Genomic DNA, 21240 nt, shown 5'->3' with positions numbered 1-21240 from the left:
TAGGATCTGTGCTGTAGGAGTGTCAATCATTCATTCCTTTCTAGAGCAAATAATATTTTAAAAGATGGTCCACACTGAATTTTTAGTCCATTGCCCTTTATCTTCTCATGAAATTATTTTTATTACATAAAATTAAAGAACTGGTCATTGGTTATCAAATTGTCTGAAACATAGAAAATGATAGGTACAACCTCAGGTTAAACATAATAATGAGTTAAATTGTGGCAAAAATGTAAACTGGAATAAGAATCAAGTACTGTTTTAGTTAGATATATTCACATGAAGATATATACACCCAGTATATATAAATAAGTGAAGAGGCAGGCTTAGAAGCAGTGTGAGCCTCTGTGTGTACACAAGCCTAGGTATTTTTAGTTCCATTCTCTTGCTTGTTCTGAATATTGTCCTCCCCCCACACTTAAAAAAAAAAAAGTATGGGTTTTAGAACAAAAATAGTGAATTTAAAACAATAGCTGGGCCTGGTGGTGCATGCCTGTAAACCCAGTGAAGTTCAGGCAGGAGGATTGCATACTCAAGGCCAGCCTCAGCAATTTAGTGAAAACCTGTCTCAAAAGAAAAAATAAAAAGGGCTGGAATGTGGTTCAGTGGTAGAGTACCCCTGAGTTCAATCCCCAGTACCCAATGAAGAAGCAGTGTGATTTAGAGTTGTCTGCTCCTCAAAGTTACGTATATTTTTCAGAAGCTTGAGTCTACGTTATGAAGAGTTGTGGCTCAAGTACACAATTGATCATTCAGCCATGGTCATGAGGAGCTCTAGCCCCACGCTCAGTTGATTAAAATATTAATAAATGACAAGAGTTAATAGTTAAAAATAGCCATCACTTATTTTTTTCTTACTTTTTGCATTACAGTATTTTAATAGTTCTTTAACTGGAGGATGTTTTAAAAATTTGGCCCTTAGGAAAGAATCCTCTACTTCAGGAGGGGACCTTGCGTCTCTCCTAACTTGTGTAGCTTATACCAGCGGGAGGTGGTGGGTGTGTTTTACTTCTGCCTACCACATTACCCCAAGCTCTGTGGCTCAAACCAACACACAGTAGTTTTGTGGGCCAGGCCCTCAGGCAGGCTTCACTTGGTCTCCCTGAGGCTGTTACAGGTGTCAGTCCCTGTCTGAAGTGGTGCCTGGAAACTCAAAAAGGGAAGGAACAGTTTCCAAGATCACCACCATGGCTGTCGGTAGGATTCAGGTTCACTCTGGCCACAGGCTGACCTCAGCCCTCGCTAGGCTGAGTCTATCATAGGAGTATGTGACAAGAACCAGGAGACTGGGCACCATGAGTAACTCACAGCCATTTCTACCTAGCCTCAGGGGAGACCTGCTGTCTTTTTGACTTGTTAGTTGGGGCACTGAGTCCAGCCTTCCAGTGGTGTGAACACAGGGGACCAGAGACCACTGGAAGTCATTCTTGGGGCTGCCAAGGGCAAGGGGAAGTACAGCACAGGCTGGGAGTGGATGCCTTTCTTGCTCTTCTCTGCATGGACCATGAAGCAGCAGCCTGCCCCGAGTTCTGAGCTTCTGGAAAGGGGAGCATTTCACCAGGTCAGCAAGCAGACTGAATACTGCCAGGAGGGAGCCCCACTTCAGGATGCCTGGGGTATGTTGGGATGCCATCCTTGCTGGTCTGATATCATTAAGCTGGGGCCTCTCCCCTGCCCACAGTGGTCTCCCAGTGTCTGGGATATTGGTATCTCACCCCTGCAGGGACTGTCAATGAACTCCGGTCTCTGTACCCCCAGTCTTCCTCGCTTCCATTTCTGGTGACTTCATCTTCTCAGCGGCTCAGGCTGAAACCTTAGGGCACTTGCCAGCCTCTGACATCTGAAAGCCACTGGAAAATCCTGCAGGCATACTCTCCTGGGCTGCTCAGCACCTGTGTCTAGGCCACTGTCCCTGACCTGGACCAAGTGAGAGCTTCCTCTCTGCTCTGCTCCACTCCCCTTACTGTGGGTGTCAACACAGAAGCCAAAGTGGGATGACTAAAATGTCATTCAGAGCCCTGTCCCTTCTCCAGTGACCCCCATTCACTCAGGGTAAAGGCCATTCTCTCTGCCTGTAGAACATCCCGCTCCTTCCTGTGCCCTGTTCCCCCAGAAGCTTCTCTAATCCCACCAGCCCTGCTCTGCCCCAGGTCTGTCCAGGCGGATGAAGGTCTCAGAGCCTCTGCACCTGCTCTTTCCTCAGCCTCAGGCACTGGCTTCTCACACTCACCCCATCAGCTTGCTCAGTCATTGAGCAAGGTCTCTTTCATGGAGCACCCTGTTAGAAACTGCAGCCTCCCCACACCCTCCTCCCCTTCTCACTCTCCTCCAGAGGTGTGGCTCGCTACTGTCACCCGCACTGCGAGCTTACCTGGTTTCCCCTGTTTACTTGGTTCCTTGGCAGGTTTCCCCCACTGGACTCCAAGTGCTGTGAATACAGAAGTCTTTGCTTATTCACAGAGGCAGTCCCAGGTCCTCCAACAGGGCCTGGCATACACAGAGCTGTGTTAGCTTTTTGTTGCTGCGACCAAAATACCAACAAGAGCAACTTAGAGGAGGGAAAAGGTTTTTTGGCTCAGAGTTCCAGAGGTTTAGTCAGCCCTCTGATTCCACAGCTCTGGGCCTAAGGTGAGGCAGAATATCATTGTGGAAGGATTTGGAGCAGCCCTGTTTTCCTTGTGGCAGTTAGGAAGCAGAGAGAGAGAGAGCGAAGGGGCTTCAGGGAAGATGCACCTTCCAGGGCAAGCCCTCAGTAACTCTGCTACTCCAGCCATGCCCCACCTGCCTACACTCACCATCCAGTCCATTCAGTGGGGTAGACTGATTAGGTTTCAACTCTCATAGTGTAATCATGTCACCTCCAAACACGCTGCCTTCACACAGGAGCATCTGGGGGACACTTCATGTCCAAACCATACAGGAGCACTCCATCAGTACTTACTGAATGAATGAATGAAAGGGTGGGTGGATAAAGAGTGAGAGGATTTCTCACAGAAGGGGTGGGGCGTCCCTCTACCTGCTGCAGTTGCCATGGCTAGGGACAGAGCCTGTGGGCCATGGTGGACTCAGTACCAGGCCCCCAGCATGCCCCATCGTCACTCAACCTAAGGTAACCTTAACCCCCCTGGAGTGTCCCCTTAGCATTATTAGAAACAGTTTTTTTCAGTAATTAATATATTCAGGCCCATTTGTTACTTTCCTTTTAAATGCCCATCATCTTTCATTCTTGGAATCCTCCACTCCTGCTCCCACAGCACTGTATTCCCCTCTTTGGGAATTCCTGCTGTGTAATAAAATACTTCCAGGGGTTGTAGGAAGTCAAGAACAGCGAGATCAGGTGAGGCCGTGAAACCCCGCGCCTCTCCTCACTGCCTCCGCCATCCTTGCTCCTTCTTACTGGGATGGCCCAGGACAGCTTGGCTCAGTGTCATCAAAATTGAATAAAAACATAAGCAGCTTAGGAGATTGTGGGTGCTCAGGGTGAATTGCTGGGCTCCAGCACTGTCCTTGCCACTGTGGACGCAGACTCTCCGGGATCCAGACTGAGACTCTGCCCTACCTTGGCCACTCCCTTCTGTTCCTACTCCTGGGCTGCCTCCGGGCTAATGTGCAACCACAGCTGCCTGACATCCTCTCTATCCTGTGCCTACTCCACCCTCCTTCTCACCTGCCCTCTCCTTCCTGAGATTGGGTAAATTCAGGAGGAAGTGAAGCCATCTGCTGGACTAGGAGATCCTCAACCCTTGCCTCTCCCTCCAGCTGCAGGTCAGACTGCCTGTCCTTTAAACTAACTTAGCTCTCCATCTGGCAGTTAAACTTTAAATGATTTAGGAAACAGTTGGATGTTTCCTAATACTTTGAAGCAGGATCATGCTATCCTGAAACAATATCTAGAAACTGGAAAAAGAAAAAAGGAAAAATGTTTCATTTCTGTAAAGTATGAGGCCATTAAGAATTTTGACTTCTCTGGGCCATTTCATCAATGAGTAAGTACACTAAAGCTTTTTTCCCACAGAATGACTTTATTTCCTTCTTAGTGTTTTGGTATGAGTTGATTAATGGAAACGTCCTCATCTTCCAACACTCAATGGAACGGGAAAGCAAGAATAATCATGGTGTTAAATAAAGTAGACAATAAATGACTTGCTTTTTCAGGAACATCACTAGGCATTTCCATAGTTACTTAAGAAAATTGAGAATGAGAGATTGGTCTCCACTGGAAAATGAGTTACATACAAATTTTCCAATTAGAAAAAGAAATCAGGATTCTAGCAGCATTACTATCAGGTTAAATACGTTCCATGCTTCAGTTGTGAAATGCTACATCTGAATATTTATTCTCGTATGTTACACATAGACCTGTGACCTCTGTTTGTGCTTACGAATTTGAATTTGTAATTACTAGTTCTTAAAGCTCCCTGGTAAAAGGGACCTTGGTACACTGTTGGTGGAAAAGTAAATCAGTACAGCCATCATGGAAAACATATATGGAAGTTCCTCAAGTAATTAAAATAGAACTACCATGTGATCCAGCAGCTCCACTACTGGGTATGTATCAAAGGAGATGAAATCCGCATGTTGGTGACATCTTGGCTGCTGTGTTCCTGCAGCCTTATTCACAAAAGCTGAGACAGGAAGTCAGCCCAAGTGCTCATTGAAGACAGTGGGTAAGGAGAAGTCCCCCCCCCCCACACGCACATACAATGGAATACCACTCTGCCTTAAAAAACAAACAAACAAACAAACAAACAAAAAAACGAAGAAAACCTTGTCATTTGTGAAAACATAGATGAAGCTGGAGGACACCATACTAAGGGAAATAAGCCAGTCATGGAAAAATACATGAACTCACATACATGTGGAAACTGCAAAAACAAATTAGTAGAGAATAGAATGGTGATAACCAGAGCCTGGAGAGGGAAGGAAACAATGGGGAGATGTTTGTTAAATGTCACAGAGATAAATAAGAGGAGTAATTTCAGGAGGTCTGCTGAACAGGGTGTAGAATATAGTAATAATATATCAAGTACTTGAAAATGACCAAGAGGGTAGATTTTTAAATGTTCTTTCCATAGAAAGTTAAGTACCAGAGGTGATAGATATGCAATTAGTTAATCACTTCATAATGTACATATATATCAATATATTACATCGTATATCATAAAAATGTATAAATTTGTCAAACATTTTTCTAAATAAATCAAACTGTTCTCATTGTGGAAAAAAAATTTTAAGAAAAAAAAATAAAGCTCTCTTAGTTCCAATTCAGAACTGAAGTGGTTCAAGTCTGGGCATTCAAGGACAAGCTAGCATTCCCGAAACCAAAGCTATAAAAATTATACTTTTCAGTTTGCAGATGTGCCTGGCCAGGCCACACCCCTGTCAGTGGCACATGGCCAGCGTCCAGCTGGAGTCTTCACTTTATTTGCAAGATTCTGACATATGCCATGGACCTCTTCCTCTACCCAAAAGCACCTGCACACCTACCCCACGTCATGTGGCAGTGTTAGGGGACTCCTGAGCTGGTGCTGAGTCTGCTGAAGGGGGAGGAGTAGGACTGGACAGAGTGAAGCCCAGGCCAAGGGCAAGGGCAGAACTGTGGTCACGTGTCAGGGGCAGGCATCTCCGAGTTGTCATGAATGGCTGGGATGCCCTTTATATTAGTTCAGAGTTGGTGGTCTTTGAGCCCAGGTCAAATTGACTTTTTGGCCCAAGGTGTAAGCAATCCCACCCACCAGGGTGAGAAATTGGGGTCTTGGTCCTGAGTTGGGGACCAAACATTGGCATTTGTGTGATTCATTTCTGTGCCTTCCCCAGCAACGCCCTATTTGAAGAGTGGTCACTTCAAAGCTCCAGCTATTTTTATGGGTTGAGAGATGGCCATTTGAACACTCCTTGGGGACAGCTGATTCTCTTTCTAAAAAGCTTTCTACAGTAACAGGCCATTCCTCCAGGGCTGTACAACATCAGAGCTGAGCTTCTGCTACTAATGAGCAGACACAGATAACTTTTGTCACTTAATGTGCTCTGCCAGGGCCACCTCCTTCCTGTGAACTGTTCCTCCCTCACTTGCCTGAGGTCCTCAGCGGGTGGACTGACCACTTAGGGAGATGGCTGGCTCCCTCTGCCCAGGCCAGGGGAGGAACATGATTCAGGCTGGTTCAGCAGGCACCTGTTTATCCCTCCCAGAGCTGATGAGGAGATCCATTTCTGGGGTCATCCTCTCATCAGGTGGAGAGAGCCCATGTGGTGAAGTCAAAGATGGCTATGAGAGAGAAGAGGTGTGGGGAGCGGGCAGAGAGAACCACAGGAAGACAGAGACAGAAAAAAGAGACAGGGTAAGAAAATACACAGCGTTCTTTAAATTTGCTTCTCGCTAAAGTTACCATCTAGGAAATAAAATCCCATCAATCAGCATGGCTGAGGGAATGGCAGAAGTTTGGCTCCCTGGGAGTTTTGTGGATCCACATGATGGCTGAGGCTTGCCTGCCTTCAGGGTCCTTTAGATGGAAGCATAGATCTGTACCTGTGGAAGCATTTTACCTCCAGTCCCATTTTGTATGTGGTGGAACATGATCCCCCACCCTACTTACATTTCACTTTAACCTTTTAGGTATTGGTGTTTTTCCAGCCAACAGAAAGCTGGAAGGGGCTGTTGGGATCATGTAGTTCAGCCTCCTCACTTGATTAAAGGGGGCAAAGGCAGGAAGCAGGGGGCATGTGTTGATGGAGGCCACATCACAACTGTATCTAGAGAGAGGGTCCTTTTTACACACTCAAGTAAGAAAATTGTTGTTCAGACCTTGAATTTTATTATTCATTCGACTTATATCTCTTAATCCCTTATTACCATTTGGAATTGATTATGGAAGACTGAAATGTGTCCATCCCAAAGGGCTGCCAACATTGCCCAGAGAAGGAAGTCCGTCCCATCACCTTCACCTGTGGATGTGGGTCTGTTTTAGTCAGGTGTGTTTGTGTGTGTGCGTGTGTGTGTGTGTGTGTGGTATTTTTGGTCCCTGTGAACAAAAACCCTGACAAGAACAATGTAGAATAGGAAAAGTTTATTTTGTTTCCTGGTTTCAGAAGTTCAGGCTATGGCTGGCAGAGTCCACACCTCTGAGCCCAAGATGAGGCAGAATGTCATGGTGGCAGGGTGTTGCAGAAGAAAGCAGCTCAGGACATGGCAACCAGGGAACCAAGAGAGAACTCAGAGGGACAAAATATAAACCCCTAAGGCATGCCCTCAGTGACCTACTCCCCAGCCATACCCTACATGACTAGAGTTACCATGAGTTAATCCACATCTGTGGATTAATCCACTGATTAGGTTACAATGCTCATAATCTAATCATCTCCACTCTGAAGATGCCTGCATTATCTCACACATGAGCTTTTGGGGGCATCTCATATCTAAATGATAACATTCCACCTCTGACCCCCAGATAATAAATGATTAGATTATGGGAGGTCTGACCTAACCAGGGGATTAATCCACTGATATGGATTAACTGTGGGCAGGTAGGGTGTGACCAAAGGAGGTGGGTTTATATTTTGTCTGGTGGGTAGAGCTCTCTGCTTTCTAGTTGACATATCTGGAGCTACTTTTCAATGCCACACCCTTCTGTCATGATGTTCTGCATCACCTTGGGCCCAGACCTATGGAATCAGCAGACCATGGACTGAACTTCTGAAACCATGAGCCAAAATAAACTTTTCCTCCTCTACATAGTTCTTCTCAGGTCTTTTGATCACAGTGACAAAAAAGTTCACTATACCAGGTAATCTTGGGAACACACAGCCTTGGCCTGAAGGTGGGTGTCTGGAAGTGGGATTCTTCCCCACCAACGTCTTCTGAGATTGTTTTCATGAGAAGTGGTCTTTCTCTTCTCCAAACTCCTTGACATCTTGTAGTCATTATTTCATGCTAAACATCACATTCTGATCCATACAACAATTATGGATTCACCTGACTTGAAGTTGCTCCCAGGTGCCCAGTGTCCTGCTCAGTTCTGATCTGGTCACCATGCCTAGGTGGCACAGAGTCACTAATGGATGCAAGGTTCTTTGGCAAGTGAGTGCTCCAGAAATGTGAAAATCACCTGAGACCTGGTGCCACGCTCCTACGTAGTCACTTGGAAGAGTAACCCAGTTCCCTACATCACCGTCATTAAGTAAAGTTACATTCACTCTCATCTCAGTTTTTGTCAGCAACTTGAGCTAGATAGAACCACTTTGTGTCTTTAGTGTTTAAGAATAAAATTCTAGGGATTTTCTTTTTAAAAAATCTGGCTTTGTTATTTTTATTATCTATCACCTTAGTTCTTTGTCATTTTATTATTATTTTTTTGTCAAGAGCCTCAGAAAGACGCAAAGATGTCCCTGCTGCACTGCAGCTACAGAGAGGGAACATTCTTTGTGAAGGGGGCTGGCAGAGATGGGTCTGAGAAGTGCTGCATGGAGGCAGTTAGGCACAAGGACCCACAACTGGGTCCTAAGCAGGGTTCCAATGCCCACAAGTGTCACGTGGTTCTCTTTTCCCTTCAGATCAAACTCCGCATGGAAATGTAACTTGGACAAAGCCTATTTCAACATTTTGGACTCCCTCCTATTTATTAGTTTACTGGTGGTGCTGAGGATCAAAGCCAGTGCCTCATCTGTGCTAGGCAAGTGCTGTACCACTGAGCTGCCTCCCAGCCCCATCCTAATGCTTTGTTTCCTTACTGCCTGGACACACTTTCTTGCCCATGAAGGAACCCTTCCTCCAGGTCTCTCCTCCTGTGTTAGGGAGCTGTCCTGGGCCCAGGAGACCCTTAGGGCTGCCTCCCCTACCCTCTGTCTGAGCCAGGACACATTGCTGCCTGGCCCCCAATTCTGCTGCTTCTCCCCACCCCGGTATCTGAATCTCCTCCTGGCAGATGCACTTGTTAAACAGAAGCCAACTCTGGACAGAGTCCGCAGTAGCCTCTGGGACCTGCTTCCTGCCTGTGGTGGTGGAGGCGCCATGACCAGTGGGTGCCACTTTCTTCTCTGCTCACACCAATTCTTGTTGATTTCTGGTTTGGCAAACTGTTCATTAGTAGCAAAACATGAAATGCTTTTAAAATTTTTTTCTATTTGTTCTAATTTGTTATTCATGACAGTAGAATGCATTTTGATACATCATATACAGTGGAGTGTAATTTCTCATTCTTCTGGTTGTACATGATATAGAATCACACTGGTCGTGTAGTCGTATATACACATAGGGTAATAATGTTCAATTCATTCTAATATCTTCTTACCCCAACACCACCCCTCCCTTAACTCCCCTCTACCTGATCTAAAGTATCTCTATTCTTCCCTAACCCCTCATCCTTACTGTGAGTTAGCATCTTCGTATCAGAGAAAACATTCAGCTTTTGTTTTGGGGGGATTGATTTATTTCACTTAGCATCATATTCTCCAGCTCCATCCATTTGCTGGCAAATGCCATGATTTCATTCTTCTTTAAGGCTGAGCAATATTCCATTGTGTATATATACTATATTTTCTTCATCCATTCATCTGTTGAATGACACCTTGGTTAGTTCCATAGTTTATCTATTGTGAATTGAGCTGCTGTAAACATTGATGTGGCTGCATCACTGTAGTTATGTTGATTTTAAGTCCTTTGGGTATAAACCGAGAGGTGGAATAGCTGGGTCAAATGGTGGTTCCATTCCAAGTTTTCTGAGGACTCTCCATCTTGCTTTCCATAATGGTTGCACCAATTTGCAGTCCCACCAGCAATGTATGAATGTACCCTTTCCCCACATCCTCACCAACATTTATTGTTGTTTGTATTCTTGACAATTGCCATTCTGACTGAGGTGAGATGAAATCTTAAAGTGGTTTTAATTTGCATTTCTCTAATTGCTAAAGATGTTGAACATTTTTTCATATAAGCTCATTAGTTGCCAGGGGAAAGACCCAGGCTTTTGATATTAAGAGCTGAAAACGAAGTTTTGCTCTGGGCTGTCTGATCCAGGAGAAGGAGGTGCATTTTACATCCTTTTCTTTTCTCATTTATATATTAAAAAACATAATAATACCTGTTCTCTCTGGCTCTGGAGAATAGAATTGTATTAATCAGCTCAGGCTGCCATAATGAAATACTGCGGGCTGAGTGGTGGGAACAGCAGCCATTTATCTCATCCTTCTGGAGGCTGGAAGCCTCAGATCAGGGTGCTGGCAAATGCAGAATCTGGGAAGGGCCTCATCCTGCTTTGCAGATGGTCTCTTCTCACTGTCAGAGAAAGTGGGCAGGGTAGGGGGGAGAATCTTCTACAGACATTACAGCCTACTGGAGTAGGAGCCTACATTCTTTAACCTAAACTATCAGCTTGAAATCTTAGTTCTAAAACTATCACATTGGGGTCAGGGGTTTAAAGCTTCAGCATGGATTTAAGGTTGAGGGTGGGGCACACAAATCCGTACATGGTAAGGAATAAATGCCTTCATGATTTATGAAGTGTTTCCACTAGATCCATTGGTGAGGACAGGACTGAGAGACCCGGATAGTTCTCACTGCACCTGCTGTGAGTGGCAGGTCTGAGGTGGCAGGAAGCCCATGTAGCTACATGGGGATTTGCAACCTGCACTGCTATGGCAGTGGTCCAGAAAGGGCACCTACAGGGGACACCAGCTGCAGAGACAGGGGGGCTCTGTACATTCATTTGTTTTCTGTTGCCAATAACACAACTACACAGAGTTAGCAAGCTCTAAAGAAAAGGGGACTTATGGTTCTGGAGGTGCATGGTCCAGGGGCTGATTGGTGATGAGTTTCTCATTGGCAGAGTCCTGAGAGGGCACAGGGCATCACTTGGCAAGGAACAGGGGGCACGTGCATGCATGAATTTCTTCTGGTCCCTTTCCCTCTTTGGACAGTGCCACTAGGATCCAATCATGGGGCTCCACTCCAAAGAGTCCATTGAATTCCAATCACCTCCCCAAAGTCCCACTGGTAAACACCGGGGTGAGATTAAGTTTCCAACCTGTCAGAACCTCATAGGGTGAATGGAATTTCAACACACAAACCTTGGGGAACACGAATCTCAGATTCCTCAATGCCTAAGGACCTTTGGGAATTGTTTTTGAAAAACTAGAGTCAAGAGAGAAGAGGTCTGTCTGCTGCACAGGTGGGGCTCCCTACGGTGACACTTACAGACCCTAGTTAGGGAACACCACCCATTCCCTCATCTCCACACTGGACTACTAAGCGGTGAAGACCAGCTAGGGAAACGGTGGTCAGACATCTTTGAAGATTCCCCAGTTGTAATCTCGAAGGTCATTACTAACCAGAGGGGCAACTTGGAAGGATTCTAATGCCATGTCTGAAATGGCACTTGTCCCTTTTATCCTAAAAAGCCACCCCTCCTCTCTCAAGCCTGTCAGAGGCTGAGCAAGGACAAGGCAATGCTGTTCCTGGCCAGAGGCCAGGCTGATGTTTTCCCTGTGTGCAAAAGTGTAGACGTGGGTCTTTCTTTCATTTAACAGGGCGAGGAGAGCCATTGCCAGCAGCCATGACACCATCTTACATTAACAGATTTGCGTCACATCCAATGGGGTCAGGAGACAGACCAAAGAAGCCTAACCATTGGCATGGATGACAGAATAATTCCGGGGGCAATCCATGATTTTTTTTTTTTTTTTTTTTAGAAATATTAAGGTAATTGCAAGAGCTGTTAGAATTGATGAGATTAAGTTAAGTGCCAATATCCAAACTAGCTGACTTTTGTAAGCTAGCAGTAACCAGGCTAAAGGAAAAAGGTTCCCGTCACAATTACCCTGTCTGCAGAGATAGGGGAGAAATCCAGCCAGCTCTGCTAGGGCTTGGCTGTCACATTCCCCTGTGACAGTCTCAGAGATCCTGGTCCTCCCTCCTTTCCCATGGCCTCAAACCCAGTCCCAGAGCCTGGGCAAGGAAGCAGTCCAAGTTGTGTCTCTTCCTCCCTCGACCTCTGTCCCCTTGGCCCAAGCTCATGAGCGGCACTGAGAACTGCCCCCCTCCCCAAGGATTCAAGGCTCGGTGATCCAGTGACCACCATAGGGAAAATGCAATAGCATCTCTTACCAGAGGTGTGGGCTTTCCCGGTGGACAGGAAACAAAAAGCAGTGTGTGGACCAGAGGGCAGGTGGGGTGTGTGGGAGGAGGAAAGGGGTGTTGGACAGTCTGGAGGGGGATTTCTACTAAAGCATCAGGGGGTAACATGGAGAGAGCGAGAGAGAGGGGGAGGGAAGAGCTACTGACCACCCTGTCCAAGGCACCAAGTCAGCGGCCCAGAGTCTGTGTGCCCTGGCCCCAAAGCACTGCACAGAGCATAGCATTTTGGCTGTCGGGACTTCACAGTTCTCTTCCAGAAGGTGCCCGTCCTCCTCTTCTTCTGGTCTTTCCTCTCCATTTTTAAAAATAAGATTTATTTTTAAATAGACTTGCTTTCTTGTCTCCCAAGCTGTATCCTGGTGACATTCCAGAAATGACTTCCATTTGCTTGGCGACAGGTCCTCCAATTTCCTCCGCTGAAGCACTTCTGGAACTCTTCCCTGGAGATGGCTCATTCCGGATCCTGTTTACGAATTCCTGGGATTCTCAAAGTGCATTATTTTCCCCCTGGCTTTTACTCATTCCTTGTGGCCATGCTCCTCAGGTCTGCTACCTGCAGCCTTGTTGCCCTGCCTGATTGTTCCTGCGTGGCCGGGGGTCCTGTCGAGTGGACCTGTGCTTGTGAATGTATGTGCACACACTACACAGCTAGGCACAGAAGCCTACCTCGCTTGTATTCCTTGCTTTTGAAACTGAACCTGCAGCAGGCAGGGAAGCCAAGGGAGGGGATGGCCTATGTGGCCCTTCAGTGACTCTGGCCTCCCAGCCTCCGGCCAGCCTATCTTCCAGAATAGAGGACATTTTTGGACTCCCAACTTGCTTCCCGGGCCTTGGGCCCTGCTCCATGCACTCATCTCTTGCATCTCCAGGACACCATCTCTACCCAGGGCCCACTCCAGTCAGCTCAAGGGCAGCAGTGGCCTAAAGTCCCTGGGATTAGGGAGGAATGATAAACACACAGACAACTGGAAAAAACAGCTGTCGAGCAGAGGTGACCAGGTCCTCTGGAGGCATGTTTGAGGGACCCGAGTGAGAAGAAAGCTGGCTTCCTGGAGAAGGTGACCTGAAGGACAGACTAGAAGGAGTTGGAAATGAGGCACCTGCTCTTAAAAGAGCCTTGAGAAGGTGGGGAGAGGGCAGAGTTATGTGGGGTGCTGTGCAGTGCTGGGCAGTACCCAGGAAGGATCTGGTTGAGTTCAGGTGGCAGGGGACAGCCAGGACAGGCAGAGAGAAGGACTGGAAGAGCAGGTAAAGGGAACCGGTGGAGACAGCAGTTGGGCAGGCACCCCAACAGGACGGACTTGCTGATTTTCAGTATGGAGCCACAGAGGATGGAGTTAGACATGGGGAGTCAGGGCTTCTCCATTAGGAAAGCAAGGTCAGGTTTTAGTGCCCTGTTGTCTACCCCGGGGGGGGCAGGCAAGACCTGCCCTCTCACTTTGCGGGACTGAGACTTGGATACTGTTCTCAGTGTGTGTCCACTTCTGCTTCTCTGACCTCGGAGCTGACATCACTACTTGTCAGGAGAGCAGACACCAAGTGCTCATTAGTGGAGATGGGTGGCTTTTAAGTGAAGAACACTATTAAGGGAATCATGGGACGGTGTCTGGCAGTGAGGCCAGATGCTGCCCCTTGAGCCCTCCCTCTCCGTTAGGTCAGTAGCTTAGTCATCCTGGTGGGGCTTTGGACTTCCTTGTATGGCCAGAGAAGTGGAGCCAGAGGGTGGTGCCTGGCCTTCGACCCCACCCCTGGACTTCTCCAGTGTCTGTCTGGACCTCATTGGGCAGATTCCAAAGAGCAGGCTGCAGAGAGAGAGAAGCACTTAAAATAGCCCAGGCTGCTTTCCTTTAGCTGCAGAAGCTGACTATGATAGCAAGCTGGGTGGGGCTGGGGACAAGTCAGTGTGGGGCTGGAAGTGCTCCTCTGTTTGTGGGCAGTGTGATCAGCCTATTAGGTTGGTGGGGAGCAGCATCTTTTGCCTAATTCAATGAAACAGAATTAAACACACACACACACACACACACACGCCTCATATTTAGTAAGCTGGCAAAGTTTAATTTAGCTGTGTGTGGGTAACATAAATTTCACTTCTCTGTGTGATTTGTGTTTTTTAAAAACATAATTTCAGTAAATGGTATTTTAATAAAAACGTTAAAATATTTTGAAAGTTTCTTACTGATTTAGGAAATGGTGCATCTGTTTTCTCTTTCTCTCTCTCCTCTCTGAGCTCTTGCTGTTTCTGTTATCCCTGCCCCTCTCCCTGTCCCCTCCTCCTATGGTTTTCCTGCCAGGATGCCTCCTCATTACTTTTTAAGGACAGGGACCTGGTTGCCAAAGGCCCACATTGCATGAGAAACAGCAAGATGAAGGGTCATGGTATTCATTGGGAAAATGCCAGATTCATTTATGGGGCATGTATTTCAAATGGACTTTACCCCACAACCATGATAAATATTTGAAGATAGGTTTTGCATTTTTTTTGCATAATGTCCAATAGAGACTCCCCATCTCATGTCTTGCTTGGAATGTTTTCCACCAGGCAAACTGACCTGTATGTGCACTTCCATTTTTGTTATACACAAACTAACTGGACCCCACCCACTTTGTCTTTGCTATATTCCCTAGCTAAATTTGGAATCCAGAAAATACTTGCATATGTACATGTATGGAAAGCCATTTCAAAAAGTAAGTTTTATATGAGTGTTATAATTACTGGATTATTGAGAAAGCAAAATCCTATCCAAGCTGACTGGGATTTCATCAACTGGTGGCATCTGGTGAGCTTCTGCTGCACAAGCCAACTGGTTCCAGCTGAGAACCTTCAGAGTCTCTCCATCCATCCACACTGGATGCCTCCAGCCCTTCTCACACTTCAAAGGCTTGAGTTTTTCATTGCAATCTGAAAAACTAGGTGTGTGTATGTTTGTGGTATTGAATTATTCTTTAGACTTAGCTCAATATATCAAAATCCACTCTTAGGAATTCATTTCCGTTTCTTTTATTGTTCTCTAAGACCTTGATACTCAGAGCATGGTCTGTGGTTTGTATCTACCATCCTCAGATGTTGAGTGATAATAGTCTAAATCCTGCCCCCAGACCCTGGATCATAGAGTACATTTAAATAGGACTTCTGGGCAATTCTTATGCATAGTAAAATTTGAAAAACACTTTAATCACTTCTATATTATTTATTATGAATCTAGCAAAGTTTTTAGAGAATAATCTTCAGGTTATTTAGAGAATAATTATTTAGAGAATAATCTTCTAATCATTGTCAGGCTTTTGTATCTTTATCCACAGACACAAGGATGTATGCCTCTGACAATTGTGTTCTGCCTTATCACCACGAGATGGCGCCAGAGCCCTACCAACTGTGAAAGAGGCAGGCCGGAAGGAGCGTTGTCAGCCGTCATGCTGAGTCTCTGATCAGGAGAGAATGAATCACAGATGGGGATGTTTTCCCAGGAATTTTGTTTCCCACACCTGTAGGAGTTTACCGGTCCCCGACAGGTAAAGTGTCTTTTTGCCCCTTTCAATAAAATGTTTTTGATTTTTTTCCCATCTGGAGTACAGACTTAAAATAGTTTGTAACTAAGTTATTATAGGAATTTATTCTCCTTTAGAACATCAAGATTTATGGAACCATCTCTGAACTCAAGTGTTTTAGAGTGACTCTGTCTACTTTAAAATTCAGAAAGTCTATTTCTTGTTGCATAGTTTTCAGGCCCAAATAACAACAAGAAAGTTTGAATTTTTTTGTTTGTTTTATTAATATTTCCCCCCTGACTTGCAGCTTTATTGAGGCATAATCAATGCACAGTAAACTGCACATATTTAAAACCTACAAACTGCCGAATTCTGACATATGATTACACCAAGGAAACTTAGACCACAAAAGAAAATGAAACTGTTGCTCTCCACCCCCCTAAGTGTCCCTGTGCCCTCTTCTTGTACCTCCTCACCAGAAAGACCTGCTTGTTGTCATTATAGATTTGCTTGTATTTCCCAGAATTTTATAAAATGAAATAATATACTGTATGCTCTTATTTATTTATTTATTTATTTATTTTGGTCAGCTTTTCTCACCCTACAAGATGGTTTTGAGATTCAGTCTTGGTCATGTCGCATGTATCAAGAGTCCATTCTCTTCTGCTGCCCACCAGCATTCCACTGTGTGGATAGCTTATAACCACTTTACTCACTTGTTGATGGATATTTGGATGTTTCCAGGTGGTAGTGGCTGCAAATAAAGCTTCAGTGGATATTAGTGTACAAGTCTGTATCTAGGGAAGAAATGCTAGGGTTATATTGATGGTATTTGTTTACATTTTTAGAAAAACTGTGAACTGGTTTCCAAAATGGCAGTACCACTGAATGTTTCCATCAGCAGTATGAGAGTTCCAGATGTTCTCTGTACTCACCAACACATAGTAGGGGCAATTTTTAAGATTTTAGTTTATGTGTAGTGTATCTTGTTTTAAATTGCATATCCTTATCAATTCATAAGCTTCAGGATCTTTGCATGGGCTTATTTGGACATCTGCAATCTCCTTTAGAAAAAAGTCTATCATTCTGAATCTTTTGCCTATTTTAAAGTTGGGTTCTTTGTTTCTTTATTATTGAGTTGCAAGCATAGTTATAAGTTAACCATATGAGTCTTTCACCAGACATATGTTTTACAAAATAATCACCACCAGTTTTTAATTGAAGATTACAATAAAATTTCAGTTTTGATAAAGTCCAGTGTATCATTTCAAAAAATTATGTTCATGCATTGTGTGTCGTATCTGAGAAATATTTGCCTAGCTCAGATTTCCAGTTAATTTTTGTCTATGGTGTGAAGTAGGAGTTAAGTCTGATCATTATTATATACAAAATATATATTTCATTGTTCCAGAAAAACATATTTTGAAAAGATACTTCTGTTTTCATTGATTGCCTTTATGCCTTTATTTTTTTGAAATCATTTGGCCCCATAAGTCTGAGTCTGTTTTTGTACCTTGTTACTATACCACTCATGTGTGTCCATTCTTTTTCTAATACCACATTCTGTTATTTTAGCATTTAGAATTAAGATGGTATGCATCTACCAACTTTCTCTTTTTCACTGATTCATACCCTTTTTTAGGACTTGCCACAATAATTGCTTTCTGAGGAAATTTGGCTGCAGTTCAAGTTCACTTTTTATGTTCTTCTCCATTGGCTTTGTTCATTTATGGGAGTAAAACTGCTTTTCACCAAGTGGGAAGCTGAATCTTGTGTCCTGACAAGAGAAAATTTACAGTTAGACACAAAAAGCCAAGCAAGAGAATTTTATTCTAAGTGAAAGTGAGGCTCAAGCAAAGAACACTCTCAAAAAAGCAAGAGACTGGGTCGTCTCTGAGCAAAGAATGGCAAAGGAAACTTAATGCTACTCTCAAATTGATCACAGATTTATGTTTGCTGTGGGAACTGGGGCCAAATTCTGGAGTCTTCCCCAATCTGAAGCTTAACTCCTCCTCCATGTCATGCAGGGGAGTGTTTGACCCTGGCTGGTCCTTTTCATCACTGTCCTGGTAACAATTCTATTGAGGGGCTTCATCTACAAGTCAATCCTGTGTTCATGCATGTGCTGGGGTCAATGACCAGGCAAACCTTGTCTTAATGCAACTGTACTACTAATGAAGTTTCCCCTCTGAGCATTGAGGAAACCCATGCCATAAATCCTAACTGTACAATGATGCCAGTAGACCCTGGCAGGAGCCAGCCCCATTGATCTGCCTTAGAAACATGTTCAGAACACAGGTTTCTCAACGGATCCTCTTGTTTTCAGCTGTTTATTCTCAGGGTTAGTGCACTGACTGTTTTCCTATAAGCTACTCGAGTATTCATTGGTCTTAAAGGTAAATTAAAGAAACCCCTGGCCCCAGCTGTGCTATTAGTTTGCATTCCAGGTTCACCACGAACTACTGCCTAACATTTCCTTTTCGAAGATTGGAGACCTTGAATCATATAACAGGGAGAGCAGTGATGGAATTAAATCATTTCTACTTCCGTCTCTTTAGGGATATGGGCCTATAAGGTAGGTCCTTGCTAGTTGTCACTCAAATGCTTTGATTATGAGTAAGGCCAATCAAACCTCTGATTCAGTAGAAACAGACAAACACCATCTGGGGGAAGGGTGCCCTATGAGAGAAGCAGGAAGGCAAGAATATGGGTACAGATTCATACGATAATAGACACAGAACACCCCAATACACCATTGAGCAGAATAACAGCGATTTCTCCCACCTGAAAGTTCTGGAAAACCAAAATGTCCACAGGATAGGGCAATGAGGACATAGCGTGTGCGTGGGAGTGCAGATCTCTGAGGACTTAAGTCCCATCTTTGGAGTTGCCGGGAATGGGCTCGAAACATCCCGTCTGGCGATGGTGCAAGGCCCTCCCTGGGCTGCTATGAGGACGTCTGGAGACATTTGTTTTTGTAAAATGGCTTTTCTCGAGTGTCACCTTGATGTTAAGGAGAGAAAGACCTATCTCCGTTTCATGGAGAGCTCTTTGAGTACAGCTGGTCACAGCTTCCATGTGCTGTAATACATCCTCTAGACCAAGGTGTGCGATGAAGAGAGAAGCTAAATGGTCAGATCAATGAAATTTACCCCTTTCTAGGCTGGGACCCTGGGGAAGGTTTGCAGGTTGTCCTGTTCTTTGTGTCCACCTCCCTTGCATCCATGGGTATCTGACAGTGAGCCTTCAAAATCAGCCTGAAGGAAGCCAGGGCCATAAATTGGCTCCACATACCCATGCTGGACGTCTAATTCTGGACCTGAAGAACCAATTATTCCCAAGCCAACCATCAGCCTTTAAAATCACAATATGTTGACACTGATATCCTGGGGTCTGTCAGAACTCTCAGGTGTAATTAGGTCATTTATCATAATGTGGCTGCATTTCTCCCAATAGACTTGGGCTCTCTGGTTTAGATGTCCTGTGGTGGGTGTAAGCCGTATGTATTCATCCCAAATGTGATAGTAACCATCCTTATGTCTGAGTCTTTCTGGATTAACTGTGGGAAATGAGGAGCAGATGCACTCAAGTCAACTTGGAAGTTAGTTTGCTGTAAAGGGAAGCTTTTCCTGGGACCAGGTGTAACAGAGTTGCATTTTAGGCCACAGTGTAACATCTGCTTGGGTGGTGACTGGTGACCAGCACATCTCTTCCTTTTTTTCTAGCATTAAGGACTGTAGTTTTCCCTAGTTGTTTCCTGGTAGGGAGACTCCCACCAAGGGAGCATCAGCCTATTGTTCTCACTGTGCACCCACTGATGGCATCAAAAGGAAAGAATGAGGTTCCTCCAGTGGAAAATAGACCAGCTGTTGTCTGTTAAGACATCTCCAACGACAATGAGCTGGACACTCAGTCATCCAGTAAGGATGAGTGAGCCACCGAGTTCCTGGGTCTCTTGAGCACATCATCTCCTCTTGGGTGGTTTTCTTATCACAACTGTAGGAGCAAAAGTTGATACCATTCCTGCATCTGTATCTGCACACACACGCACACACATGACCTGTAGAAACACTATATGTGTTTGTGGAAGTGCCCACTATGATGGTTGTACAGTGACAGAATGATGTTTCTCAGTGGCTATCCCCATCATTAAGTGACATTTGGCTGTATATACATTCAATACATTTTTCTTTAGCAGGGAATGACTGTCACAGCCATGACCTTATTGTATTAAATGCATAGGAACTGGCATTTGTACATAGAGAGCAAAGTCTTATGTTTCATACATGCTCAAAAATCCCTCCGGTCCAGAAATGGATCACTTCTCAGCACAGATGGTGTTGAACTATTAAATTAAGAGGAGTTATCAATCATGGTGTAGGTTGAAGCTTTCCTTTATAACGCTGGCAGGAATGCTACTGAATGGTGCCCATTATACATCTGGTCAGTCAGGACACAAAGATAATCATGAAGTCTAGATGCTTCATAATCATGTCTAACCCACAAGACATTGAGAATAGAATGTCTGAATAGGAATAGTCCTGGTAAATGTGGTGAGAAAGTTTCTATGAAAGAGAATGAGAGAGAGAGAGAGAGAGAGAGAGAGAGAGAGAGAGAGAGACAGTCTAATGCTATTACAAATGGCCAGTCATGGTGCTGCTCCAATGAATGACTCATTTTCAGTTCCTGTTCTAGGTGGGAAGTGAGTTCCTGGAAATAGTGAGCCTTCAACCCCACCCTCATTGCCATGGTAGAGAGATGAAAGCAAATCCCCTAAAGGGAACACAGAGGGAGTGTCCTCAGCCTGGAAGGATAATTTGTATAAGCCTCATCCAAAATGTTCTACAACACACAGGAGAGAGGATCAATTCAGCATAAATTACTACATATGCAGATTATATTTTGAATAAGTTTAGAATCAAAGATGAAACTTTAAATCAAAATCTTCTCAGTGTGGATGAGAATTAAGCAGAGGAAATAGCCTGCATGGGCACGAGCCTTCCTGCCGCCATGTTGGATGGAAGCTTCACCTAAGTTTCCTTGAGAGTCAGGGCAGGGACCCAGCATCCAGTTAGCATCTTCATCACTCCTATATTATACTCAGGTCTATAAAGAATTTGTTCTTTTGTTGTTGTTGTTTCATAAAACTGCACTTAAATGAATTGCTTTATATGTACTGAGTTGGCATTAACTGGTGGTGAAGAATCTGCTGCCAGAGAATATCAAATCAAGTTCAGAGGCCCTGCAAGAATTTCATCTTTAAGAAGGTAATTTCTGATGAAGGATGCAGGTAATACTTTATTTTTCATAACCATCATTACTCAGTTCTAAGTGTTTCTCTTGTCCTAATGAAGACAATGTGTACTTTTGCGAGATGAATTAATTATTACTCTGAGCTCTTTGAACAGATTCTTTTAAGAAGATGTTGCATCATGAGGACTATCTTTGGTACTAAGAGTTCCCTGTGGACATGTAGTCTCAATGTTTATTTGGTCCATTATGGTGGAGGGAAAGGAAAAGTCACTAAAATATTAATGAAAAAATTATTTGGCTCAAGCTTACAAAATACAAAATCTTTGGAATTATTAGTGTAACTGCTAAAGGAGTGATTAGGCTTCAGTGTGTCATTA

This window comes from Marmota marmota, unplaced genomic scaffold, assembly GCF_001458135.2.
Source record: "Marmota marmota marmota unplaced genomic scaffold, marMar, whole genome shotgun sequence".
Lineage (NCBI taxonomy): Eukaryota > Metazoa > Chordata > Mammalia > Rodentia > Sciuridae > Marmota > Marmota marmota.
This window is presented reverse-complemented; position numbering follows the sequence as displayed.